The sequence below is a fragment of the Rhinichthys klamathensis genome, unplaced genomic scaffold, assembly GCF_029890125.1.
Source record: "Rhinichthys klamathensis goyatoka isolate OS25496 unplaced genomic scaffold, OSU_Roscu_1.1 h1tg000313l_1, whole genome shotgun sequence".
NCBI classification, from domain to species: Eukaryota; Metazoa; Chordata; class Actinopteri; order Cypriniformes; family Leuciscidae; genus Rhinichthys; species Rhinichthys klamathensis.
This window is the reverse complement of record NW_026606831.1, coordinates 795,001-817,500: the sequence shown is the minus strand read 5'-3', so window position 1 is coordinate 817,500 and position 22,500 is coordinate 795,001. Positions and strand designations below refer to the sequence as shown.

At 48.2% G+C, this 22,500-nt stretch overlaps 42 non-coding genes across 42 annotated transcripts; all 42 read right to left on the bottom strand.

Moving 5' to 3' along the window:
• Window positions 1-270: 270 nt before the first annotated feature.
• On the bottom strand, window positions 271-343 carry trnak-uuu (transfer RNA lysine (anticodon UUU)). Its single transcript has one exon. It is a non-coding gene; the product is annotated as a tRNA-Lys (tRNA).
• A 653-nt stretch (window positions 344-996) lies between these two features.
• Window positions 997-1,068, bottom strand: trnah-gug (transfer RNA histidin (anticodon GUG)). Its single transcript has one exon. It is a non-coding gene; the product is annotated as a tRNA-His (tRNA).
• Window positions 1,069-1,249: 181 nt separating this feature from the next.
• trnas-aga (transfer RNA serine (anticodon AGA)) lies at window positions 1,250-1,331 on the bottom strand. The gene has a single exon. It is a non-coding gene; the product is annotated as a tRNA-Ser (tRNA).
• Window positions 1,332-1,457: 126 nt separating this feature from the next.
• trnak-uuu (transfer RNA lysine (anticodon UUU)) lies at window positions 1,458-1,530 on the bottom strand. Its single transcript has one exon. It is a non-coding gene; the product is annotated as a tRNA-Lys (tRNA).
• Window positions 1,531-2,430: 900 nt separating this feature from the next.
• trnas-aga (transfer RNA serine (anticodon AGA)) lies at window positions 2,431-2,512 on the bottom strand. The gene has a single exon. It is a non-coding gene; the product is annotated as a tRNA-Ser (tRNA).
• A 126-nt stretch (window positions 2,513-2,638) lies between these two features.
• On the bottom strand, window positions 2,639-2,711 carry trnak-uuu (transfer RNA lysine (anticodon UUU)). The gene has a single exon. It is a non-coding gene; the product is annotated as a tRNA-Lys (tRNA).
• Window positions 2,712-3,612: 901 nt separating this feature from the next.
• Window positions 3,613-3,694, bottom strand: trnas-aga (transfer RNA serine (anticodon AGA)). The gene has a single exon. It is a non-coding gene; the product is annotated as a tRNA-Ser (tRNA).
• A 126-nt stretch (window positions 3,695-3,820) lies between these two features.
• Window positions 3,821-3,893, bottom strand: trnak-uuu (transfer RNA lysine (anticodon UUU)). The gene has a single exon. It is a non-coding gene; the product is annotated as a tRNA-Lys (tRNA).
• Window positions 3,894-4,794: 901 nt separating this feature from the next.
• On the bottom strand, window positions 4,795-4,876 carry trnas-aga (transfer RNA serine (anticodon AGA)). The gene has a single exon. It is a non-coding gene; the product is annotated as a tRNA-Ser (tRNA).
• A 126-nt stretch (window positions 4,877-5,002) lies between these two features.
• Window positions 5,003-5,075, bottom strand: trnak-uuu (transfer RNA lysine (anticodon UUU)). The gene has a single exon. It is a non-coding gene; the product is annotated as a tRNA-Lys (tRNA).
• A 922-nt stretch (window positions 5,076-5,997) lies between these two features.
• On the bottom strand, window positions 5,998-6,079 carry trnas-aga (transfer RNA serine (anticodon AGA)). The gene has a single exon. It is a non-coding gene; the product is annotated as a tRNA-Ser (tRNA).
• A 126-nt stretch (window positions 6,080-6,205) lies between these two features.
• Window positions 6,206-6,278, bottom strand: trnak-uuu (transfer RNA lysine (anticodon UUU)). Its single transcript has one exon. It is a non-coding gene; the product is annotated as a tRNA-Lys (tRNA).
• Window positions 6,279-6,932: 654 nt separating this feature from the next.
• trnah-gug (transfer RNA histidin (anticodon GUG)) lies at window positions 6,933-7,004 on the bottom strand. The gene has a single exon. It is a non-coding gene; the product is annotated as a tRNA-His (tRNA).
• A 181-nt stretch (window positions 7,005-7,185) lies between these two features.
• Window positions 7,186-7,267, bottom strand: trnas-aga (transfer RNA serine (anticodon AGA)). The gene has a single exon. It is a non-coding gene; the product is annotated as a tRNA-Ser (tRNA).
• A 126-nt stretch (window positions 7,268-7,393) lies between these two features.
• Window positions 7,394-7,466, bottom strand: trnak-uuu (transfer RNA lysine (anticodon UUU)). The gene has a single exon. It is a non-coding gene; the product is annotated as a tRNA-Lys (tRNA).
• Window positions 7,467-8,119: 653 nt separating this feature from the next.
• trnah-gug (transfer RNA histidin (anticodon GUG)) lies at window positions 8,120-8,191 on the bottom strand. The gene has a single exon. It is a non-coding gene; the product is annotated as a tRNA-His (tRNA).
• Window positions 8,192-8,580: 389 nt separating this feature from the next.
• On the bottom strand, window positions 8,581-8,653 carry trnak-uuu (transfer RNA lysine (anticodon UUU)). The gene has a single exon. It is a non-coding gene; the product is annotated as a tRNA-Lys (tRNA).
• A 900-nt stretch (window positions 8,654-9,553) lies between these two features.
• trnas-aga (transfer RNA serine (anticodon AGA)) lies at window positions 9,554-9,635 on the bottom strand. Its single transcript has one exon. It is a non-coding gene; the product is annotated as a tRNA-Ser (tRNA).
• A 1,100-nt stretch (window positions 9,636-10,735) lies between these two features.
• On the bottom strand, window positions 10,736-10,817 carry trnas-aga (transfer RNA serine (anticodon AGA)). The gene has a single exon. It is a non-coding gene; the product is annotated as a tRNA-Ser (tRNA).
• A 126-nt stretch (window positions 10,818-10,943) lies between these two features.
• Window positions 10,944-11,016, bottom strand: trnak-uuu (transfer RNA lysine (anticodon UUU)). The gene has a single exon. It is a non-coding gene; the product is annotated as a tRNA-Lys (tRNA).
• Window positions 11,017-11,917: 901 nt separating this feature from the next.
• On the bottom strand, window positions 11,918-11,999 carry trnas-aga (transfer RNA serine (anticodon AGA)). Its single transcript has one exon. It is a non-coding gene; the product is annotated as a tRNA-Ser (tRNA).
• Window positions 12,000-12,125: 126 nt separating this feature from the next.
• On the bottom strand, window positions 12,126-12,198 carry trnak-uuu (transfer RNA lysine (anticodon UUU)). The gene has a single exon. It is a non-coding gene; the product is annotated as a tRNA-Lys (tRNA).
• Window positions 12,199-13,120: 922 nt separating this feature from the next.
• On the bottom strand, window positions 13,121-13,202 carry trnas-aga (transfer RNA serine (anticodon AGA)). The gene has a single exon. It is a non-coding gene; the product is annotated as a tRNA-Ser (tRNA).
• A 126-nt stretch (window positions 13,203-13,328) lies between these two features.
• trnak-uuu (transfer RNA lysine (anticodon UUU)) lies at window positions 13,329-13,401 on the bottom strand. The gene has a single exon. It is a non-coding gene; the product is annotated as a tRNA-Lys (tRNA).
• Window positions 13,402-14,055: 654 nt separating this feature from the next.
• Window positions 14,056-14,127, bottom strand: trnah-gug (transfer RNA histidin (anticodon GUG)). The gene has a single exon. It is a non-coding gene; the product is annotated as a tRNA-His (tRNA).
• Window positions 14,128-14,308: 181 nt separating this feature from the next.
• On the bottom strand, window positions 14,309-14,390 carry trnas-aga (transfer RNA serine (anticodon AGA)). Its single transcript has one exon. It is a non-coding gene; the product is annotated as a tRNA-Ser (tRNA).
• A 126-nt stretch (window positions 14,391-14,516) lies between these two features.
• trnak-uuu (transfer RNA lysine (anticodon UUU)) lies at window positions 14,517-14,589 on the bottom strand. The gene has a single exon. It is a non-coding gene; the product is annotated as a tRNA-Lys (tRNA).
• Window positions 14,590-15,242: 653 nt separating this feature from the next.
• On the bottom strand, window positions 15,243-15,314 carry trnah-gug (transfer RNA histidin (anticodon GUG)). Its single transcript has one exon. It is a non-coding gene; the product is annotated as a tRNA-His (tRNA).
• A 181-nt stretch (window positions 15,315-15,495) lies between these two features.
• trnas-aga (transfer RNA serine (anticodon AGA)) lies at window positions 15,496-15,577 on the bottom strand. The gene has a single exon. It is a non-coding gene; the product is annotated as a tRNA-Ser (tRNA).
• A 126-nt stretch (window positions 15,578-15,703) lies between these two features.
• On the bottom strand, window positions 15,704-15,776 carry trnak-uuu (transfer RNA lysine (anticodon UUU)). Its single transcript has one exon. It is a non-coding gene; the product is annotated as a tRNA-Lys (tRNA).
• Window positions 15,777-16,668: 892 nt separating this feature from the next.
• On the bottom strand, window positions 16,669-16,750 carry trnas-aga (transfer RNA serine (anticodon AGA)). Its single transcript has one exon. It is a non-coding gene; the product is annotated as a tRNA-Ser (tRNA).
• A 126-nt stretch (window positions 16,751-16,876) lies between these two features.
• Window positions 16,877-16,949, bottom strand: trnak-uuu (transfer RNA lysine (anticodon UUU)). The gene has a single exon. It is a non-coding gene; the product is annotated as a tRNA-Lys (tRNA).
• Window positions 16,950-17,850: 901 nt separating this feature from the next.
• trnas-aga (transfer RNA serine (anticodon AGA)) lies at window positions 17,851-17,932 on the bottom strand. The gene has a single exon. It is a non-coding gene; the product is annotated as a tRNA-Ser (tRNA).
• A 126-nt stretch (window positions 17,933-18,058) lies between these two features.
• On the bottom strand, window positions 18,059-18,131 carry trnak-uuu (transfer RNA lysine (anticodon UUU)). Its single transcript has one exon. It is a non-coding gene; the product is annotated as a tRNA-Lys (tRNA).
• A 901-nt stretch (window positions 18,132-19,032) lies between these two features.
• trnas-aga (transfer RNA serine (anticodon AGA)) lies at window positions 19,033-19,114 on the bottom strand. The gene has a single exon. It is a non-coding gene; the product is annotated as a tRNA-Ser (tRNA).
• A 126-nt stretch (window positions 19,115-19,240) lies between these two features.
• trnak-uuu (transfer RNA lysine (anticodon UUU)) lies at window positions 19,241-19,313 on the bottom strand. The gene has a single exon. It is a non-coding gene; the product is annotated as a tRNA-Lys (tRNA).
• A 922-nt stretch (window positions 19,314-20,235) lies between these two features.
• On the bottom strand, window positions 20,236-20,317 carry trnas-aga (transfer RNA serine (anticodon AGA)). The gene has a single exon. It is a non-coding gene; the product is annotated as a tRNA-Ser (tRNA).
• Window positions 20,318-20,443: 126 nt separating this feature from the next.
• On the bottom strand, window positions 20,444-20,516 carry trnak-uuu (transfer RNA lysine (anticodon UUU)). Its single transcript has one exon. It is a non-coding gene; the product is annotated as a tRNA-Lys (tRNA).
• Window positions 20,517-21,170: 654 nt separating this feature from the next.
• trnah-gug (transfer RNA histidin (anticodon GUG)) lies at window positions 21,171-21,242 on the bottom strand. The gene has a single exon. It is a non-coding gene; the product is annotated as a tRNA-His (tRNA).
• A 181-nt stretch (window positions 21,243-21,423) lies between these two features.
• trnas-aga (transfer RNA serine (anticodon AGA)) lies at window positions 21,424-21,505 on the bottom strand. Its single transcript has one exon. It is a non-coding gene; the product is annotated as a tRNA-Ser (tRNA).
• A 126-nt stretch (window positions 21,506-21,631) lies between these two features.
• trnak-uuu (transfer RNA lysine (anticodon UUU)) lies at window positions 21,632-21,704 on the bottom strand. Its single transcript has one exon. It is a non-coding gene; the product is annotated as a tRNA-Lys (tRNA).
• A 653-nt stretch (window positions 21,705-22,357) lies between these two features.
• On the bottom strand, window positions 22,358-22,429 carry trnah-gug (transfer RNA histidin (anticodon GUG)). The gene has a single exon. It is a non-coding gene; the product is annotated as a tRNA-His (tRNA).
• Between the last annotated feature and the right edge of the window lie 71 nt (window positions 22,430-22,500).

Below are 22,500 nucleotides of genomic sequence, written 5' to 3'. Positions count from 1 at the left end.
CTTTTTTTCTTTTCCTAAAGTTTTAGCAAGGTTTCAACCTAAAGCAGGCGCATGCTGTCAAACGTAGTCAGCAGGATTCGAACCTGCACGGGGATACCCCAATGGATTTCTAATCCATCGCCTTAACCACTCGGCCACGACTACAAGCTGGCTGAAGGGGGCTTGTCATTTCGCTTGGTGCCTTGCAGCGTCGCTGCCCGAGGCCAGTGCAGGTGCAGTGCACGAACTCAACAGCAAAACGTAGCCCTCCTCAAAAAAAAGAGGCTCGATCGCCCGAACAGGGACTTGAACCCTGGACCCTCAGATTAAAAGTCTGATGCTCTACCGACTGAGCTATCCGGGCTCTTGCTCGAGATGCGTGCGTGTTGCGTGGGAACCCACATCAAAATGAATCGTATCGGCTGAAAGAAAAAAAAAAGATTCTCCCATGCATCGCATTCAATTCTTCGACGATTAAGAACGGCCGTCCAAACGTCTGCTATGTCAAAATATACTTGCGCATTAGTGGGAATGCAGCCTATTAGACGGCTAATAATAATCAACCGACGATAATGCTAGGAAAAAGAACAACATCTCACTGCTTCTTGTCTGGAAAGCATCTTTACATGCTTTAATGCTGTGGACTTGCCGCGCTCTTTTCGTTATTGTAAACTTGCTTCAAAGGCGCAGTTGTTTGGAGCAAATAGCAAGTCCACTGCACTCTAGGTAACTGCCAGCGAGTGTACTGACACCTAGCGATTAGAAAGTATACCAGCACCATATTCTCTCTGAAGCAAGATTCTTCCAAACTAAATGGGAGCGTTTGGTTTTCAGTCTTTTCTCTGAGGGTTCAAACCTGAGAGCTCGTGCTCTCAAAGAAGGTCCCAGTGGCAATTCACTCAAACATCCAGAGCACGTCAAGGACAGACCGTGCAACACAAAAAAAAAGTGGTCTGACGGACGGGGTGAGGAGAGGTGGTAACGTGGAGCTCAATTTCAAAGGCACCCAGAACAACTTGCCGTGACCCGGATTCGAACCGGGGTTGCTGCGGCCACAACGCAGAGTACTAACCACTATACGATCACGGCGAGCTACCGGTCTCCCCGACGTGTGGCTGAGTACAAAAGGGCCCTTGTCATCTTTAGCTTGCAGACAAAACTATTCCTTGCCAACATAACTCTTTTCAAGGGTAATATTGTCACAGTGACTTTTTTTCTTTTCATAAAGTTTTAGCAAGGTTTCAACCTAAAGCAGGCGCATGCTGTCAAACGTAGTCGGCAGGATTCGAACCTGGGCGGGGATACCCCAATGGATTTCTAGTCCATCGCCTTAACCACTCGGCCACGACTACAAGCTGGCTGAAGGGGGCTTGTCATTTCAGTTGGTGCCTTGCAGCGTCGCTGCCCGAGGCCAGTGCAGGTGCAGTGCACGAACTCAACAGCAAAACGTAGCCCTCCTCAAAAAAAAGAGGCTCGATCGCCCGAACAGGGACTTGAACCCTGGACCCTCAGATTAAAAGTCTGATGCTCTACCGACTGAGCTATCCGGGCTCTTGCCCGAGATGCGTGCGTGTTGCGTGGGAACCCACATCAAAATGAATCGTATCGGCTGAAAGAAAAAAAAAAGATTCTCCCATGCATCGCATTCAATTCTTCGACGATTAAGAACGGCCGTCCAAACGTCTGCTATGTCAAAATATACTTGCGCATTAGTGGGAATGCAGCCTATTAGACGGCTAATAATAATCAACCGACGATAACGCTAGGAAAAAGAACAACATCTCACTGCTTCTTGTCTGGAAAGCATCTTTACATGCTTTAATGCTGTGGACTTGCCGCGCTCTTTTCGTTATTGTAAACTTGCTTCAAAGGCGCAGTTGTTTGGAGCAAATAGCAAGTCCACTGCACTCTAGGTAACTGCCAGCGAGTGTACTGACACCTAGCGATTAGAAAGTATACCAGCACCATATTCTCTCTGAAGCAAGATTCTTCCAAACTAAATGGGAGCGTTTGGTTTTCAGTCTTTTCTTTGAGGGTTCAAACCTGAGAGCTCGTGCTCTCAAAGAAGGTCCCAGTGGCAATTCACTCAAACATCCAGAGCACGTCAAGGACGCACCGTGCAACAACAAAAAAAGTGGTCTGACGGACGGGGTGAGGAGGTGACGTGGAGCTCAATTTCAAAGGCACCCAGAACAACTTGCCGTGAACCGGATTCGAACCGGGGCTGCTGCGGCCACAACGCAGAGTACTAACCACTATACGATCACGGCGAGCTACCGGTCTCCCCGACGTGTGGCTGAGTACAAAAGGGCCCTTGTCATCTTTAGCTTGCAGACAAAACTATTCCTTGCCAACATAACTCTTTTCAAGGGTAATATTGTCACAGTGACTTTTTTTCTTTTCCTAAAGTTTTAGCAAAGTTTCAACCTAAAGCAGGCGCATGCTGTCAAACGTAGTCGGCAGGATTCGAACCTGCGCGGGGATACCCCAATGGATTTCTAGTCCATCGCCTTAACCACTCGGCCACGACTACAAGCTGGCTGAAGGGGGCTTGTCATTTCGCTTGGTGCCTTGCAGCGTCGCTGCCCGAGGCCAGTGCAGGTGCAGTGCACGAACTCAACAGCAAAACGTAGCCCTCCTCAAAAAAAAGAGACTCGATCGCCCGAACAGGGACTTGAACCCTGGACCCTCAGATTAAAAGTCTGATGCTCTACCGACTGAGCTATCCGGGCTCTTGCCCGAGATGCGTGCGTGTTGCGTGGGAACCCACATCAAAATGAATCGTATCGGCTGAAAGAAAAAAAAAAGATTCTCCCATGCATCGCATTCAATTCTTCGACGATTAAGAACGGCCGTCCAAACGTCTGCTATGTCAAAATATACTTGCGCATTAGTGGGAATGCAGCCTATTAGACGGCTAATAATAATCAACCGACGATAATGCTAGGAAAAAGAACAACATCTCACTGCTTCTTGTCTGGAAAGCATCTTTACATGCTTTAATGCTGTGGACTTGCCGCGCTCTTTTCGTTATTGTAAACTTGCTTCAAAGGCGCAGTTGTTTGGAGCAAATAGCAAGTCCACTGCACTCTAGGTAACAGCCAGCGAGTGTACTGACACCTAGCGATTAGAAAGTATACCAGCACCATATTCTCTCTGAAGCAAGATTCTTCCAAACTAAATGGGAGCGTTTGGTTTTCAGTCTTTTCTCTGAGGGTTCAAACCTGAGAGCTCGTGCTCTCAAAGAAGGTCCCAGTGGCAATTCACTCAAACATCCAGAGCACGTCAAGGACGCACCGTGCAACAACAAAAAAAAGTGGTCTGACGGACGGGGTGAGGTGGTAACGTGGAGCTCAATTTCAAAGGCACCCAGAACAACTTGCCGTGAACCGGATTCGAACCGGGGCTGCTGCGGCCACAACGCAGAGTACTAACCACTATACGATCACGGCGAGCTACCGGTCTCCCCGACGTGTGGCTGAGTACAAAAGGGCCCTTGTCATCTTTAGCTTGCAGACAAAACTATTCCTTGCCAACATAACTCTTTTCAAGGGTAATATTGTCACAGTGACTTTTTTTCTTTTCCTAAAGTTTTAGCAAGGTTTCAACCTAAAGCAGGCGCATGCTGTCAAACGTAGTCGGCAGGATTCGAACCTGCGCGGGGATACCCCAATGGATTTCTAGTCCATCGCCTTAACCACTCGGCCACGACTACAAGCTGGCTGAAGGGGGCTTGTCATTTCGCTTGGTGCCTTGCAGCGTCGCTGCCCGAGGCCAGTGCAGGTGCAGTGCACGAACTCAACAGCAAAACGTAGCCCTCCTCAAAAAAAAGAGACTCGATCGCCCAAACAGGGACTTGAACCCTGGACCCTCAGATTAAAAGTCTGATGCTCTACCGACTGAGCTATCCGGGCTCTTGCCCGAGATGCGTGCGTGTTGCGTGGGAACCCACATCAAAATGAATCGTATCGGCTGAAAGAAAAAAAAAAGATTCTCCCATGCATCGCATTCAATTATTCGACGATTAAGAACGGCCGTCCAAACGTCTGCTATGTCAAAATATACTTGCGCATTAGTGGGAATGCAGCCTATTAGACGGCTAATAATAATCAACCGACGATAATGCTAGGAAAAAGAACAACATCTCACTGCTTCTTGTCTGGAAAGCATCTTTACATGCTTTAATGCTGTGGACTTGCCGCGCTCTTTTCGTTATTGTAAACTTGCTTCAAAGGCGCAGTTGTTTGGAGCAAATAGCAAGTCCACTGCACTCTAGGTAACAGCCAGCGAGTGTACTGACACCTAGCGATTAGAAAGTATACCAGCACCATATTCTCTCTGAAGCAAGATTCTTCCAAACTAAATGGGAGCGTTTGGTTTTCAGTCTTTTCTCTGAGGGTTCAAACCTGAGAGCTCGTGCTCTCAAAGAAGGTCCCAGTGGCAATTCACTCAAACATCCAGAGCACGTCAAGGACGCACCGTGCAACAACAAAAAAAAGTGGTCTGACGGACGGGGTGAGGTGGTAACGTGGAGCTCAATTTCAAAGGCACCCAGAACAACTTGCCGTGAACCGGATTCGAACCGGGGCTGCTGCGGCCACAACGCAGAGTACTAACCACTATACGATCACGGCGAGCTACCGGTCTCCCCGACGTGTGGCTGAGTACAAAAGGGCCCTTGTCATCTTTAGCTTGCAGACAAAACTATTCCTTGCCAACATAACTCTTTTCAAGGGTAATATTGTCACAGTGACTTTTTTTCTTTTCATAAAGTTTTAGCAAGGTTTCAACCTAAAGCAGGCGCATGCTGTCAAACGTAGTCGGCAGGATTCGAACCTGGGCGGGGATACCCCAATGGATTTCTAGTCCATCGCCTTAACCACTCGGCCACGACTACAAGCTGGCTGAAGGGGGCTTGTCATTTCACTTGGTGCCTTGCAGCGTCGCTGCCCGAGGCCAGTGCAGGTGCAGTGCACGAACTCAACAGCAAAACGTAGCCCTCCTCAAAAAAAAGAGGCTCGATCGCCCGAACAGGGACTTGAACCCTGGACCCTCAGATTAAAAGTCTGATGCTCTACCGACTGAGCTATCCGGGCTCTTGCCCGAGATGCGTGCGTGTTGCGTGGGAACCCACATCAAAATGAATCGTATCGGCTGAAAGAAAAAAAAAAGATTCTCCCATGCATCGCATTCAATTCTTCGACGATTAAGAACGGCCGTCCAAACGTCTGCTATGTCAAAATATACTTGCGCATTAGTGGGAATGCAGCCTATTAGACGGCTAATAATAATCAACCGACGATAATGCTAGGAAAAAGAACAACATCTCACTGCTTCTTGTCTGGAAAGCATCTTTACATGCTTTAATGCTGTGGACTTGCCGCGCTCTTTTCGTTATTGTAAACTTGCTTCAAAGCGCAGTTGTTTGGAGCAAATAGCAAGTCCACTGCACTCTAGGTAACTGCCAGCGAGTGTACTGACACCTAGCGATTAGAAAGTATACCAGCACCATATTCTCTCTGAAGCAAGATTCTTCCAAACTAAATGGGACCGTTTGGTTTTCAGTCTTTTCTCTGAGGGTTCAAACCTGAGAGCTCGTGCTCTCAAAGAAGGTCCCAGTGGCAATTCACTCAAACATCCAGAGCACGTCAAGGACGCACCGTGCAACAAAAAAAAAAAAGTGGTCTGACGGACGGGGTGAGGAGAGGTGGTAACGTGGAGCTCAATTTCAAAGGCACCCAGAAAAACTTGCAGTGACCCGGATTCGAACCGGGGTTGCTGTGGCCACAACGCAGAGTACTAACCACTATACGATCACGGCGAGCTACCGGTCTCCCCGACGTGTGGCTGAGTACAAAAGGGCCCTTGTCATCTTTAGCTTGCAGACAAAACTATTCCTTGCCAACATAACTCTTTTAAAAGGTAATATTGGTAAAAGGTAATATTGTCACAGTGACTTTTTTTCTTTTCCTAAAGTTTTAGCAAGGTTTCAACCTAAAGCAGGCGCATGCTGTCAAACGTAGTCGGCAGGATTCGAACCTGCGCGGGGATACCCCAATGGATTTCTAGTCCATCGCCTTAACCACTCGGCCACGACTACAAGCTGGCTGAAGGGGGCTTGTCATTTCGCTTGGTGCCTTGCAGCGTCGCTGCCCGAGGCCAGTGCAGGTGCAGTGCACGAACTCAACAGCAAAACGTAGCCCTCCTCAAAAAAAAGAGGCTCGATCGCCCAAACAGGGACTTGAACCCTGGACCCTCAGATTAAAAGTCTGATGCTCTACCGACTGAGCTATCCGGGCTCTTGCCCGAGATGCGTGCGTGTTGCGTGGGAACCCACATCAAAATGAATCGTATCGGCTGAAAGAAAAAAAAAAGATTCTCCCATGCATCGCATTCAATTCTTCGACGATTAAGAACGGCCGTCCAAACGTCTGCTATGTCAAAATATACTTGCGCATTAGTGGGAATGCAGCCTATTAGACGGCTAATAATAATCAACCGACGATAATGCTAGGAAAAAGAACAACATCTCACTGCTTCTTGTCTGGAAAGCATCTTTACATGCTTTAATGCTGTGGACTTGCCGCGCTCTTTTCGTTATTGTAAACTTGCTTCAAAGGCGCAGTTGTTTGGAGCAAATAGCAAGTCCACTGCACTCTAGGTAACTGCCAGCGAGTGTACTGACACCTAGCGATTAGAAAGTATACCAGCACCATATTCTCTCTGAAGCAAGATTCTTCCAAACTAAATGGGACCGTTTGGTTTTCAGTCTTTTCTCTGAGGGTTCAAACCTGAGAGCTCGTGCTCTCAAAGAAGGTCCCAGTGGCAATTCACTCAAACATCCAGAGCACGTCAAGGACGCACCGTGCAACAAAAAAAAAAAAGTGGTCTGACGGACGGGGTGAGGAGAGGTGGTAACGTGGAGCTCAATTTCAAAGGCACCCAGAACAACTTGCCGTGACCCGGATTCGAACCGGGGTTGCTGCGGCCACAACGCAGAGTACTAACCACTATACGATCACGGCGAGCTACCGGTCTCCCCGACGTGTGGCTGAGTACAAAAGGGCCCTTGTCATCTTTAGCTTGCAGACAAAACTACTCCTTGCCAACATAACTCTTTTCAAGGGTAATATTGTCACAGTGACTTTTTTTCTTTTCCTAAAGTTTTAGCAAGGTTTCAACCTAAAGCAGGCGCATGCTGTCAAACGTAGTCAGCAGGATTCGAACCTGCGCGGGGATACCCCAATGGATTTCTAGTCCATCGCCTTAACCACTCGGCCACGACTACAAGCTGGCTGAAGGGGGCTTGTCATTTCGCTTGGTGCCTTGCAGCGTCGCTGCCCGAGGCCAGTGCAGGTGCAGTGCACGAACTCAACAGCAAAACGTAGCCCTCCTCAAAAAAAAGAGGCTCGATCGCCCGAACAGGGACTTGAACCCTGGACCCTCAGATTAAAAGTCTGATGCTCTACCGACTGAGCTATCCGGGCTCTTGCCCGAGATGCGTGCGTGTTGCGTGGGAACCCACATCAAAATGAATCGTATCGGCTGAAAGAAAAAAAAAAGATTCTCCCATGCATCGCATTCAATTCTTCGACGATTAAGAACGGCCGTCCAAACGTCTGCTATGTCAAAATATACTTGCGCATTAGTGGGAATGCAGCCTATTAGACGGCTAATAATAATCAACCGACGATAATGCTAGGAAAAAGAACAACATCTCACTGCTTCTTGTCTGGAAAGCATCTTTACATGCTTTAATGCTGTGGACTTGCCGCGCTCTTTTCGTTATTGTAAACTTGCTTCAAAGGCGCAGTTGTTTGGAGCAAATAGCAAGTCCACTGCACTCTAGGTAACTGCCAGCGAGTGTACTGACACCTAGCGATTAGAAAGTATACCAGCACCATATTCTCTCTGAAGCAAGATTCTTCCAAACTAAATGGGAGCGTTTGGTTTTCAGTCTTTTCTCTGAGGGTTCAAACCTGAGAGCTCGTGCTCTCAAAGAAGGTCCCAGTGGCAATTCACTCAAACATCCAGAGCACGTCAAGGACGCACCGTGCAACACAAAAAAAAAGTGGTCTGACGGACGGGGTGAGGAGAGGTGGTAACGTGGAGCTCAATTTCAAAGGCACCCAGAACAACTTGCCGTGACCCGGATTCGAACCGGGGTTGCTGCGGCCACAACGCAGAGTACTAACCACTATACGATCACGGCGAGCTACCGGTCTCCCCGACGTGTGGCTGAGTACAAAAGGGCCCTTGTCATCTTTAGCTTGCAGACAAAACTATTCCTTGCCAACATAACTCTTTTCAAGGGTAATATTGTCACAGTGACTTTTTTTCTTTTCATAAAGTTTTAGCAAGGTTTCAACCTAAAGCAGGCGCATGCTGTCAAACGTAGTCGGCAGGATTCGAACCTGGGCGGGGATACCCCAATGGATTTCTAGTCCATCGCCTTAACCACTCGGCCACGATTACAAGCTGGCTGAAGGGGGCTTGTCATTTCAGTTGGTGCCTTGCAGCGTCGCTGCCCGAGGCCAGTGCAGGTGCAGTGCACGAACTCAACAGCAAAACGTAGCCCTCCTCAAAAAAAAGAGGCTCGATCGCCCGAACAGGGACTTGAACCCTGGACCCTCAGATTAAAAGTCTGATGCTCTACCGACTGAGCTATCCGGGCTCTTGCCCGAGATGCGTGCGTGTTGCGTGGGAACCCACATCAAAATGAATCGTATCGGCTGAAAGAAAAAAAAAAGATTCTCCCATGCATCGCATTCAATTCTTCGACGATTAAGAACGGCCGTCCAAACGTCTGCTATGTCAAAATATACTTGCGCATTAGTGGGAATGCAGCCTATTAGACGGCTAATAATAATCAACCGACGATAACGCTAGGAAAAAGAACAACATCTCACTGCTTCTTGTCTGGAAAGCATCTTTACATGCTTTAATGCTGTGGACTTGCCGCGCTCTTTTCGTTATTGTAAACTTGCTTCAAAGGCGCAGTTGTTTGGAGCAAATAGCAAGTCCACTGCACTCTAGGTAACTGCCAGCGAGTGTACTGACACCTAGCGATTAGAAAGTATACCAGCACCATATTCTCTCTGAAGCAAGATTCTTCCAAACTAAATGGGAGCGTTTGGTTTTCAGTCTTTTCTTTGAGGGTTCAAACCTGAGAGCTCGTGCTCTCAAAGAAGGTCCCAGTGGCAATTCACTCAAACATCCAGAGCACGTCAAGGACGCACCGTGCAACAACAAAAAAAGTGGTCTGACGGACGGGGTGAGGAGGTGACGTGGAGCTCAATTTCAAAGGCACCCAGAACAACTTGCCGTGAACCGGATTCGAACCGGGGCTGCTGCGGCCACAACGCAGAGTACTAACCACTATACGATCACGGCGAGCTACCGGTCTCCCCGACGTGTGGCTGAGTACAAAAGGGCCCTTGTCATCTTTAGCTTGCAGACAAAACTATTCCTTGCCAACATAACTCTTTTCAAGGGTAATATTGTCACAGTGACTTTTTTTCTTTTCCTAAAGTTTTAGCAAAGTTTCAACCTAAAGCAGGCGCATGCTGTCAAACGTAGTCGGCAGGATTCGAACCTGCGCGGGGATACCCCAATGGATTTCTAGTCCATCGCCTTAACCACTCGGCCACGACTACAAGCTGGCTGAAGGGGGCTTGTCATTTCGCTTGGTGCCTTGCAGCGTCGCTGCCCGAGGCCAGTGCAGGTGCAGTGCACGAACTCAACAGCAAAACGTAGCCCTCCTCAAAAAAAAGAGACTCGATCGCCCGAACAGGGACTTGAACCCTGGACCCTCAGATTAAAAGTATGATGCTCTACCGACTGAGCTATCCGGGCTCTTGCCCGAGATGCGTGCGTGTTGCGTGGGAACCCACATCAAAATGAATCGTATCGGCTGAAAGAAAAAAAAAAGATTCTCCCATGCATCGCATTCAATTCTTCGACGATTAAGAACGGCCGTCCAAACGTCTGCTATGTCAAAATATACTTGCGCATTAGTGGGAATGCAGCCTATTAGACGGCTAATAATAATCAACCGACGATAATGCTAGGAAAAAGAACAACATCTCACTGCTTCTTGTCTGGAAAGCATCTTTACATGCTTTAATGCTGTGGACTTGCCGCGCTCTTTTCGTTATTGTAAACTTGCTTCAAAGGCGCAGTTGTTTGGAGCAAATAGCAAGTCCACTGCACTCTAGGTAACAGCCAGCGAGTGTACTGACACCTAGCGATTAGAAAGTATACCAGCACCATATTCTCTCTGAAGCAAGATTCTTCCAAACTAAATGGGAGCGTTTGGTTTTCAGTCTTTTCTCTGAGGGTTCAAACCTGAGAGCTCGTGCTCTCAAAGAAGGTCCCAGTGGCAATTCACTCAAACATCCAGAGCACATCAAGGACGCACCGTGCAACAACAAAAAAAAGTGGTCTGACGGACGGGGTGAGGTGGTAACGTGGAGCTCAATTTCAAAGGCACCCAGAACAACTTGCCGTGAACCGGATTCGAACCGGGGCTGCTGCGGCCACAACGCAGAGTACTAACCACTATACGATCACGGCGAGCTACCGGTCTCCCCGACGTGTGGCTGAGTACAAAAGGGCCCTTGTCATCTTTAGCTTGCAGACAAAACTATTCCTTGCCAACATAACTCTTTTCAAGGGTAATATTGTCACAGTGACTTTTTTTCTTTTCCTAAAGTTTTAGCAAGGTTTCAACCTAAAGCAGGCGCATGCTGTCAAACGTAGTCGGCAGGATTCGAACCTGCGCGGGGATACCCCAATGGATTTCTAGTCCATCGCCTTAACCACTCGGCCACGACTACAAGCTGGCTGAAGGGGGCTTGTCATTTCGCTTGGTGCCTTGCAGCGTCGCTGCCCGAGGCCAGTGCAGGTGCAGTGCACGAACTCAACAGCAAAACGTAGCCCTCCTCAAAAAAAAGAGACTCGATCGCCCAAACAGGGACTTGAACCCTGGACCCTCAGATTAAAAGTCTGATGCTCTACCGACTGAGCTATCCGGGCTCTTGCCCGAGATGCGTGCGTGTTGCGTGGGAACCCACATCAAAATGAATCGTATCGGCTGAAAGAAAAAAAAAAGATTCTCCCATGCATCGCATTCAATTATTCGACGATTAAGAACGGCCGTCCAAACGTCTGCTATGTCAAAATATACTTGCGCATTAGTGGGAATGCAGCCTATTAGACGGCTAATAATAATCAACCGACGATAATGCTAGGAAAAAGAACAACATCTCACTGCTTCTTGTCTGGAAAGCATCTTTACATGCTTTAATGCTGTGGACTTGCCGCGCTCTTTTCGTTATTGTAAACTTGCTTCAAAGGCGCAGTTGTTTGGAGCAAATAGCAAGTCCACTGCACTCTAGGTAACAGCCAGCGAGTGTACTGACACCTAGCGATTAGAAAGTATACCAGCACCATATTCTCTCTGAAGCAAGATTCTTCCAAACTAAATGGGAGCGTTTGGTTTTCAGTCTTTTCTCTGAGGGTTCAAACCTGAGAGCTCGTGCTCTCAAAGAAGGTCCCAGTGGCAATTCACTCAAACATCCAGAGCACGTCAAGGACGCACCGTGCAACAACAAAAAAAAGTGGTCTGACGGACGGGGTGAGGTGGTAACGTGGAGCTCAATTTCAAAGGCACCCAGAACAACTTGCCGTGAACCGGATTCGAACCGGGGCTGCTGCGGCCACAACGCAGAGTACTAACCACTATACGATCACGGCGAGCTACCGGTCTCCCCGACGTGTGGCTGAGTACAAAAGGGCCCTTGTCATCTTTAGCTTGCAGACAAAACTATTCCTTGCCAACATAACTCTTTTCAAGGGTAATATTGTCACAGTGACTTTTTTTCTTTTCATAAAGTTTTAGCAAGGTTTCAACCTAAAGCAGGCGCATGCTGTCAAACGTAGTCGGCAGGATTCGAACCTGGGCGGGGATACCCCAATGGATTTCTAGTCCATCGCCTTAACCACTCGGCCACGACTACAAGCTGGCTGAAGGGGGCTTGTCATTTCACTTGGTGCCTTGCAGCGTCGCTGCCCGAGGCCAGTGCAGGTGCAGTGCACGAACTCAACAGCAAAACGTAGCCCTCCTCAAAAAAAAGAGGCTCGATCGCCCGAACAGGGACTTGAACCCTGGACCCTCAGATTAAAAGTCTGATGCTCTACCGACTGAGCTATCCGGGCTCTTGCCCGAGATGCGTGCGTGTTGCGTGGGAACCCACATCAAAATGAATCGTATCGGCTGAAAGAAAAAAAAAAGATTCTCCCATGCATCGCATTCAATTCTTCGACGATTAAGAACGGCCGTCCAAACGTCTGCTATGTCAAAATATACTTGCGCATTAGTGGGAATGCAGCCTATTAGACGGCTAATAATAATCAACCGACGATAATGCTAGGAAAAAGAACAACATCTCACTGCTTCTTGTCTGGAAAGCATCTTTACATGCTTTAATGCTGTGGACTTGCCGCGCTCTTTTCGTTATTGTAAACTTGCTTCAAAGCGCAGTTGTTTGGAGCAAATAGCAAGTCCACTGCACTCTAGGTAACTGCCAGCGAGTGTACTGACACCTAGCGATTAGAAAGTATACCAGCACCATATTCTCTCTGAAGCAAGATTCTTCCAAACTAAATGGGACCGTTTGGTTTTCAGTCTTTTCTCTGAGGGTTCAAACCTGAGAGCTCGTGCTCTCAAAGAAGGTCCCAGTGGCAATTCACTCAAACATCCAGAGCACGTCAAGGACGCACCGTGCAACAAAAAAAAAAAAGTGGTCTGACGGACGGGGTGAGGAGAGGTGGTAACGTGGAGCTCAATTTCAAAGGCACCCAGAAAAACTTGCAGTGACCCGGATTCGAACCGGGGTTGCTGTGGCCACAACGCAGAGTACTAACCACTATACGATCACGGCGAGCTACCGGTCTCCCCGACGTGTGGCTGAGTACAAAAGGGCCCTTGTCATCTTTAGCTTGCAGACAAAACTATTCCTTGCCAACATAACTCTTTTAAAAGGTAATATTGGTAAAAGGTAATATTGTCACAGTGACTTTTTTTCTTTTCCTAAAGTTTTAGCAAGGTTTCAACCTAAAGCAGGCGCATGCTGTCAAACGTAGTCGGCAGGATTCGAACCTGCGCGGGGATACCCCAATGGATTTCTAGTCCATCGCCTTAACCACTCGGCCACGACTACAAGCTGGCTGAAGGGGGCTTGTCATTTCGCTTGGTGCCTTGCAGCGTCGCTGCCCGAGGCCAGTGCAGGTGCAGTGCACGAACTCAACAGCAAAACGTAGCCCTCCTCAAAAAAAAGAGGCTCGATCGCCCAAACAGGGACTTGAACCCTGGACCCTCAGATTAAAAGTCTGATGCTCTACCGACTGAGCTATCCGGGCTCTTGCCCGAGATGCGTGCGTGTTGCGTGGGAACCCACATCAAAATGAATCGTATCGGCTGAAAGAAAAAAAAAAGATTCTCCCATGCATCGCATTCAATTCTTCGACGATTAAGAACGGCCGTCCAAACGTCTGCTATGTCAAAATATACTTGCGCATTAGTGGGAATGCAGCCTATTAGACGGCTAATAATAATCAACCGACGATAATGCTAGGAAAAAGAACAACATCTCACTGCTTCTTGTCTGGAAAGCATCTTTACATGCTTTAATGCTGTGGACTTGCCGCGCTCTTTTCGTTATTGTAAACTTGCTTCAAAGGCGCAGTTGTTTGGAGCAAATAGCAAGTCCACTGCACTCTAGGTAACTGCCAGCGAGTGTACTGACACCTAGCGATTAGAAAGTATACCAGCACCATATTCTCTCTGAAGCAAGATTCTTCCAAACTAAATGGGACCGTTTGGTTTTCAGTCTTTTCTCTGAGGGTTCAAACCTGAGAGCTCGTGCTCTCAAAGAAGGTCCCAGTGGCAATTCACTCAAACATCCAGAGCACGTCAAGGACGCACCGTGCAACAAAAAAAAAAAAGTGGTCTGACGGACGGGGTGAGGAGAGGTGGTAACGTGGAGCTCAATTTCAAAGGCACCCAGAACAACTTGCCGTGACCCGGATTCGAACCGGGGTTGCTGCGGCCACAACGCAGAGTACTAACCACTATACGATCACGGCGAGCTACCGGTCTCCCCGACGTGTGGCTGAGTACAAAAGGGCCCTTGTCATCTTTAGCTTGCAGACAAAACTACTCCTTGCCAACATAACTCTTTTCAAGGGTAATATTGTCACAGTGACTTTTTTTCTTTTCCTAAAGTTTTAGCAAGGTTTCAACCTAAAGCAGGCGCATGCTGTCAAACGTAGTCAGCAGGATTCGAACCTGCGCGGGGATACCCCAATGGATTTCTAGTCCATCGCCTTAACCACTCGGCCACGACTACAAGCTGGCTGAAGGGGGCTTGTCATTTCGCTTGGTGCCTTGCAGCGTCGCTGCCCGAGGCCAGTGCAGGTGCAGTGCACGAACTCAACAGCAAAACGTAGCCCTCCTCAAAAAAAAGAGGCTCGATCGCCCGAACAGGGACTTGAACCCTGGACCCTCAGATTAAAAGTCTGATGCTCTACCGACTGAGCTATCCGGGCTCTTGCCCGAGATGCGTGCGTGTTGCGTGGGAACCCACATCAAAATGAATCGTATCGGCTGAAAGAAAAAAAAAAGATTCTCCCATGCATCGCATTCAATTCTTCGACGATTAAGAACGGCCGTCCAAACGTCTGCTATGTCAAAATATACTTGCGCATTAGTGGGAATGCAGCCTATTAGACGGCTAATAATAATCAACCGACGATAATGCTAGGAAAAAGAACAACATCTCACTGCTTCTTGTCTGGAAAGCATCTTTACATGCTTTAATGCTGTGGACTTGCCGCGCTCTTTTCGTTATTGTAAACTTGCTTCAAAGGCGCAGTTGTTTGGAGCAAATAGCAAGTCCACTGCACTCTAGGTAACTGCCAGCGAGTGTACTGACACCTAGCGATTAGAAAGTATACCAGCACCATATTCTCTCTGAAGCAAGATTCTTCCAAACTAAATGGGAGCGTTTGGTTTTCAGTCTTTTCTCTGAGGGTTCAAACCTGAGAGCTCGTGCTCTCAAAGAAGGTCCCAGTGGCAATTCACTCAAACATCCAGAGCACGTCAAGGACGCACCGTGCAACACAAAAAAAAAGTGGTCTGACGGACGGGGTGAGGAGAGGTGGTAACGTGGAGCTCAATTTCAAAGGCACCCAGAACAACTTGCCGTGACCCGGATTCGAACCGGGGTTGCTGCGGCCACAACGCAGAGTACTAACCACTATACGATCACGGCGAGCTACCGGTCTCCCCGACGTGTGGCTGAGTACAAAAGGGCCCTTGTCATCTTTAGCTTGCAGACAAAACTATTCCTTGCCAACATAACTCTTTTCAAGGGTAATATTGTCACAGTGACTTTTTTTCTTTTCATAAAGTTTTAGCAAGGTTTCAACCTAAAGCAGGCGCATGCTGTCAAACGTAGTCGGCAGGATTCGAACCTGGGCGGGGATACCCCAATGGATTTCTAGTCCATCGCCTTAACCACTCGGCCACGACTACAAGCTGGCTGAAGGGGGCTTGTCATTTCAGTTGGTGCCTTGCAGCGTCGCTGCCCGAGGCCAGTGCAGGTGCAGTGCACGAACTCAACAGCAAAACGTAGCCCTCCTCAAAAAAAAGAGGCTCGATCGCCCGAACAGGGACTTGAACCCTGGACCCTCAGATTAAAAGTCTGATGCTCTACCGACTGAGCTATCCGGGCTCTTGCCCGAGATGCGTGCGTGTTGCGTGGGAACCCACATCAAAATGAATCGTATCGGCTGAAAGAAAAAAAAAAGATTCTCCCATGCATCGCATTCAATTCTTCGACGATTAAGAACGGCCGTCCAAACGTCTGCTATGTCAAAATATACTTGCGCATTAGTGGGAATGCAGCCTATTAGACGGCTAATAATAATCAACCGACGATAACGCTAGGAAAAAGAACAACATCTCACTGCTTCTTGTCTGGAAAGCATCTTTACATGCTTTAATGCTGTGGACTTGCCGCGCTCTTTTCGTTATTGTAAACTTGCTTCAAAGGCGCAGTTGTTTGGAGCAAATAGCAAGTCCACTGCACTCTAGGTAACTGCCAGCGAGTGTACTGACACCTAGCGATTAGAAAGTATACCAGCACCATATTCTCTCTGAAGCAAGATTCTTCCAAACTAAATGGGAGCGTTTGGTTTTCAGTCTTTTCTTTGAGGGTTCAAACCTGAGAGCTCGTGCTCTCAAAGAAGGTCCCAGTGGCAATTCACTCAAACATCCAGAGCACGTCAAGGACGCACCGTGCAACAACAAAAAAAGTGGTCTGACGGACGGGGTGAGGAGGAGCTCAATTTCAAAGGCACCCAGAACAACTTGCCGTGAACCGGATTCGAACCGGGGCTGCTGCGGCCACAACGCAGAGTACTAACCACTATACGATCACGGCGAGCTACCGGTCTCCCCGACGTGTGGCTGAGTACAAAAGGGCCCTTGTCATCTTTAGCTTGCAGACAAAACTATTCCTTGCCAACATAACTCTTTTCAAGGGTAATATTGTCACAGTGACTTTTTTTCTTTTCCTAAAGTTTTAGCAAAGTTTCAACCTAAAGCAGGCGCATGCTGTCAAACGTAGTCGGCAGGATTCGAACCTGCGCGGGGATACCCCAATGGATTTCTAGTCCATCGCCTTAACCACTCGGCCACGACTACAAGCTGGCTGAAGGGGGCTTGTCATTTCGCTTGGTGCCTTGCAGCGTCGCTGCCCGAGGCCAGTGCAGGTGCAGTGCACGAACTCAACAGCAAAACGTAGCCCTCCTCAAAAAAAAGAGACTCGATCGCCCGAACAGGGACTTGAACCCTGGACCCTCAGATTAAAAGTCTGATGCTCTACCGACTGAGCTATCCGGGCTCTTGCCCGAGATGCGTGCGTGTTGCGTGGGAACCCACATCAAAATGAATCGTATCGGCTGAAAGAAAAAAAAAAGATTCTCCCATGCATCGCATTCAATTCTTCGACGATTAAGAACGGCCGTCCAAACGTCTGCTATGTCAAAATATACTTGCGCATTAGTGGGAATGCAGCCTATTAGACGGCTAATAATAATCAACCGACGATAATGCTAGGAAAAAGAACAACATCTCACTGCTTCTTGTCTGGAAAGCATCTTTACATGCTTTAATGCTGTGGACTTGCCGCGCTCTTTTCGTTATTGTAAACTTGCTTCAAAGGCGCAGTTGTTTGGAGCAAATAGCAAGTCCACTGCACTCTAGGTAACAGCCAGCGAGTGTACTGACACCTAGCGATTAGAAAGTATACCAGCACCATATTCTCTCTGAAGCAAGATTCTTCCAAACTAAATGGGAGCGTTTGGTTTTCAGTCTTTTCTCTGAGGGTTCAAACCTGAGAGCTCGTGCTCTCAAAGAAGGTCCCAGTGGCAATTCACTCAAACATCCAGAGCACATCAAGGACGCACCGTGCAACAACAAAAAAAAGTGGTCTGACGGACGGGGTGAGGTGGTAACGTGGAGCTCAATTTCAAAGGCACCCAGAACAACTTGCCGTGAACCGGATTCGAACCGGGGCTGCTGCGGCCACAACGCAGAGTACTAACCACTATACGATCACGGCGAGCTACCGGTCTCCCCGACGTGTGGCTGAGTACAAAAGGGCCCTTGTCATCTTTAGCTTGCAGACAAAACTATTCCTTGCCAACATAACTCTTTTCAAGGGTAATATTGTCACAGTGACTTTTTTTCTTTTCCTAAAGTTTTAGCAAGGTTTCAACCTAAAGCAGGCGCATGCTGTCAAACGTAGTCGGCAGGATTCGAACCTGCGCGGGGATACCCCAATGGATTTCTAGTCCATCGCCTTAACCACTCGGCCACGACTACAAGCTGGCTGAAGGGGGCTTGTCATTTCGCTTGGTGCCTTGCAGCGTCGCTGCCCGAGGCCAGTGCAGGTGCAGTGCACGAACTCAACAGCAAAACGTAGCCCTCCTCAAAAAAAAGAGACTCGATCGCCCAAACAGGGACTTGAACCCTGGACCCTCAGATTAAAAGTCTGATGCTCTACCGACTGAGCTATCCGGGCTCTTGCCCGAGATGCGTGCGTGTTGCGTGGGAACCCACATCAAAATGAATCGTATCGGCTGAAAGAAAAAAAAAAGATTCTCCCATGCATCGCATTCAATTATTCGACGATTAAGAACGGCCGTCCAAACGTCTGCTATGTCAAAATATACTTGCGCGTTAGTGGGAATGCAGCCTATTAGACGGCTAATAATAATCAACCGACGATAATGCTAGGAAAAAGAACAACATCTCACTGCTTCTTGTCTGGAAAGCATCTTTACATGCTTTAATGCTGTGGACTTGCCGCGCTCTTTTCGTTATTGTAAACTTGCTTCAAAGGCGCAGTTGTTTGGAGCAAATAGCAAGTCCACTGCACTCTAGGTAACAGCCAGCGAGTGTACTGACACCTAGCGATTAGAAAGTATACCAGCACCATATTCTCTCTGAAGCAAGATTCTTCCAAACTAAATGGGAGCGTTTGGTTTTCAGTCTTTTCTCTGAGGGTTCAAACCTGAGAGCTCGTGCTCTCAAAGAAGGTCCCAGTGGCAATTCACTCAAACATCCAGAGCACGTCAAGGACGCACCGTGCAACAACAAAAAAAAGTGGTCTGACGGACGGGGTGAGGTGGTAACGTGGAGCTCAATTTCAAAGGCACCCAGAACAACTTGCCGTGAACCGGATTCGAACCGGGGCTGCTGCGGCCACAACGCAGAGTACTAACCACTATACGATCACGGCGAGCTACCGGTCTCCCCGACGTGTGGCTGAGTACAAAAGGGCCCTTGTCATCTTTAGCTTGCAGACAAAACTATTCCTTGCCAACATAACTCTTTTCAAGGGTAATATTGTCACAGTGACTTTTTTTCTTTTCATAAAGTTTTAGCAAGGTTTCAACCTAAAGCAGGCGCATGCTGTCAAACGTAGTCGGCAGGATTCGAACCTGGGCGGGGATACCCCAATGGATTTCTAGTCCATCGCCTTAACCACTCGGCCACGACTACAAGCTGGCTGAAGGGGGCTTGTCATTTCACTTGGTGCCTTGCAGCGTCGCTGCCCGAGGCCAGTGCAGGTGCAGTGCACGAACTCAACAGCAAAACGTAGCCCTCCTCAAAAAAAAGAGGCTCGATCGCCCGAACAGGGACTTGAACCCTGGACCCTCAGATTAAAAGTCTGATGCTCTACCGACTGAGCTATCCGGGCTCTTGCCCGAGATGCGTGCGTGTTGCGTGGGAACCCACATCAAAATGAATCGTATCGGCTGAAAGAAAAAAAAAAGATTCTCCCATGCATCGCATTCAATTCTTCGACGATTAAGAACGGCCGTCCAAACGTCTGCTATGTCAAAATATACTTGCGCATTAGTGGGAATGCAGCCTATTAGACGGCTAATAATAATCAACCGACGATAATGCTAGGAAAAAGAACAACATCTCACTGCTTCTTGTCTGGAAAGCATCTTTACATGCTTTAATGCTGTGGACTTGCCGCGCTCTTTTCGTTATTGTAAACTTGCTTCAAAGCGCAGTTGTTTGGAGCAAATAGCAAGTCCACTGCACTCTAGGTAACTGCCAGCGAGTGTACTGACACCTAGCGATTAGAAAGTATACCAGCACCATATTCTCTCTGAAGCAAGATTCTTCCAAACTAAATGGGACCGTTTGGTTTTCAGTCTTTTCTCTGAGGGTTCAAACCTGAGAGCTCGTGCTCTCAAAGAAGGTCCCAGTGGCAATTCACTCAAACATCCAGAGCACGTCAAGGACGCACCGTGCAACAAAAAAAAAAAAGTGGTCTGACGGACGGGGTGAGGAGAGGTGGTAACGTGGAGCTCAATTTCAAAGGCACCCAGAAAAACTTGCAGTGACCCGGATTCGAACCGGGGTTGCTGTGGCCACAACGCAGAGTACTAACCACTATACGATCACGGCGAGCTACCGGTCTCCCCGACGTGTGGCTGAGTACAAAAGGGCCCTTGTCATCTTTAGCTTGCAGACAAAACTATTCCTTGCCAACATAACTCTTTTAAAAGGTAATATTGGTAAAAGGTAATATTGTCACAGTGACTTTTTTTCTTTTCCTAAAGTTTTAGCAAGGTTTCAACCTAAAGCAGGCGCATGCTGTCAAACGTAGTCGGCAGGATTCGAACCTGCGCGGGGATACCCCAATGGATTTCTAGTCCATCGCCTTAACCACTCGGCCACGACTACAAGCTGGCTGAAGGGGGCTTGTCATTTCGCTTGGTGCCTTGCAGCGTCGCTGCCCGAGGCCAGTGCAGGTGCAGTGCACGAACTCAACAGCAAAACGTAGCCCTCCTCAAAAAAAAGAGGCTCGATCGCCCAAACAGGGACTTGAACCCTGGACCCTCAGATTAAAAGTCTGATGCTCTACCGACTGAGCTATCCGGGCTCTTGCCCGAGATGCGTGCGTGTTGCGTGGGAACCCACATCAAAATGAATCGTATCGGCTGAAAGAAAAAAAAAAGATTCTCCCATGCATCGCATTCAATTCTTCGACGATTAAGAACGGCCGTCCAAACGTCTGCTATGTCAAAATATACTTGCGCATTAGTGGGAATGCAGCCTATTAGACGGCTAATAATAATCAACCGACGATAATGCTAGGAAAAAGAACAACATCTCACTGCTTCTTGTCTGGAAAGCATCTTTACATGCTTTAATGCTGTGGACTTGCCGCGCTCTTTTCGTTATTGTAAACTTGCTTCAAAGGCGCAGTTGTTTGGAGCAAATAGCAAGTCCACTGCACTCTAGGTAACTGCCAGCGAGTGTACTGACACCTAGCGATTAGAAAGTATACCAGCACCATATTCTCTCTGAAGCAAGATTCTTCCAAACTAAATGGGACCGTTTGGTTTTCAGTCTTTTCTCTGAGGGTTCAAACCTGAGAGCTCGTGCTCTCAAAGAAGGTCCCAGTGGCAATTCACTCAAACATCCAGAGCACGTCAAGGACGCACCGTGCAACAAAAAAAAAAAAGTGGTCTGACGGACGGGGTGAGGAGAGGTGGTAACGTGGAGCTCAATTTCAAAGGCACCCAGAACAACTTGCCGTGACCCGGATTCGAACCGGGGTTGCTGCGGCCACAACGCAGAGTACTAACCACTATACGATCACGGCGAGCTACCGGTCTCCCCGACGTGTGGCTGAGTACAAAAGGGCCCTTGTCATCTTTAGCTTGCAGACAAAACTACTCCTTGCCAACATAACTCTTTTCAAGGGTAATATTGTCACAGTGACTTTTTTTCTTTTCCTAAAGTTTTAGCAAGGTTTCAACCTAAAGCAGGCGCATGCTGTCAAACGTAGTCAGCAGGATTCGAACCTGCGCGGGGATACCCCAATGGATTTCTAGTCCATCGCCTTAACCACTCGGCCACGACTACAAGCTGGCTGAAGGGGGCTTGTCATTTCGCTTGGTGCCTTGCAGCGTCGCTGCCCGAGGCCAGTGCAGGTGCAGTGCACGAACTCAACAGCAAAACGTAGCCCTCCTCAAAAAAAAGAGGCTCGATCGCCCGAACAGGGACTTGAACCCTGGACCCTCAGATTAAAAGTCTGATGCTCTACCGACTGAGCTATCCGGGCTCTTGCCCGAGATGCGTGCGTGTTGCGTGGGAACCCACATCAAAATGAATCGTATCGGCTGAAAGAAAAAAAAAAGATTCTCCCATGCATCGCATTCAATTCTTCGACGATTAAGAACGGCCGTCCAAACGTCTGCTATGTCAAAATATACTTGCGCATTAGTGGGAATGCAGCCTATTAGACGGCTAATAATAATCAACCGACGATAATGCTAGGAAAAAGAACAACATCTCACTGCTTCTTGTCTGGAAAGCATCTTTACATGCTTTAATGCTGTGGACTTGCCGCGCTCTTTTCGTTATTGTAAACTTGCTTCAAAGGCGCAGTTGTTTGGAGCAAATAGCAAGTCCACTGCACTCTAGGTAACTGCCAGCGAGTGTACTGACACCTAGCGATTAGAAAGTATACCAGCACCATATTCTCTCTGAAGCAAGATTCTTCCAAACTAAATGGGAGCGTTTGGTTTTCAGTCTTTTCTCTGAGGGTTCAAACCTGAGAGCTCGTGCTCTCAAAGAAGGTCCCAGTGGCAATTCACTCAAACATCCAGAGCACGTCAAGGACGCACCGTGCAACACAAAAAAAAAGTGGTCTGACGGACGGGGTGAGGAGAGGTGGTAACGTGGAGCTCAATTTCAAAGGCACCCAGAACAACTTGCCGTGACCCGGATTCGAACCGGGGTTGCTGCGGCCACAACGCAGAGTACTAACCACTATACGATCACGGCGAGCTACCGGTCTCCCCGACGTGTGGCTGAGTACAAAAGGGCCCTTGTCATCTTTAGCTTGCAGACAAAAC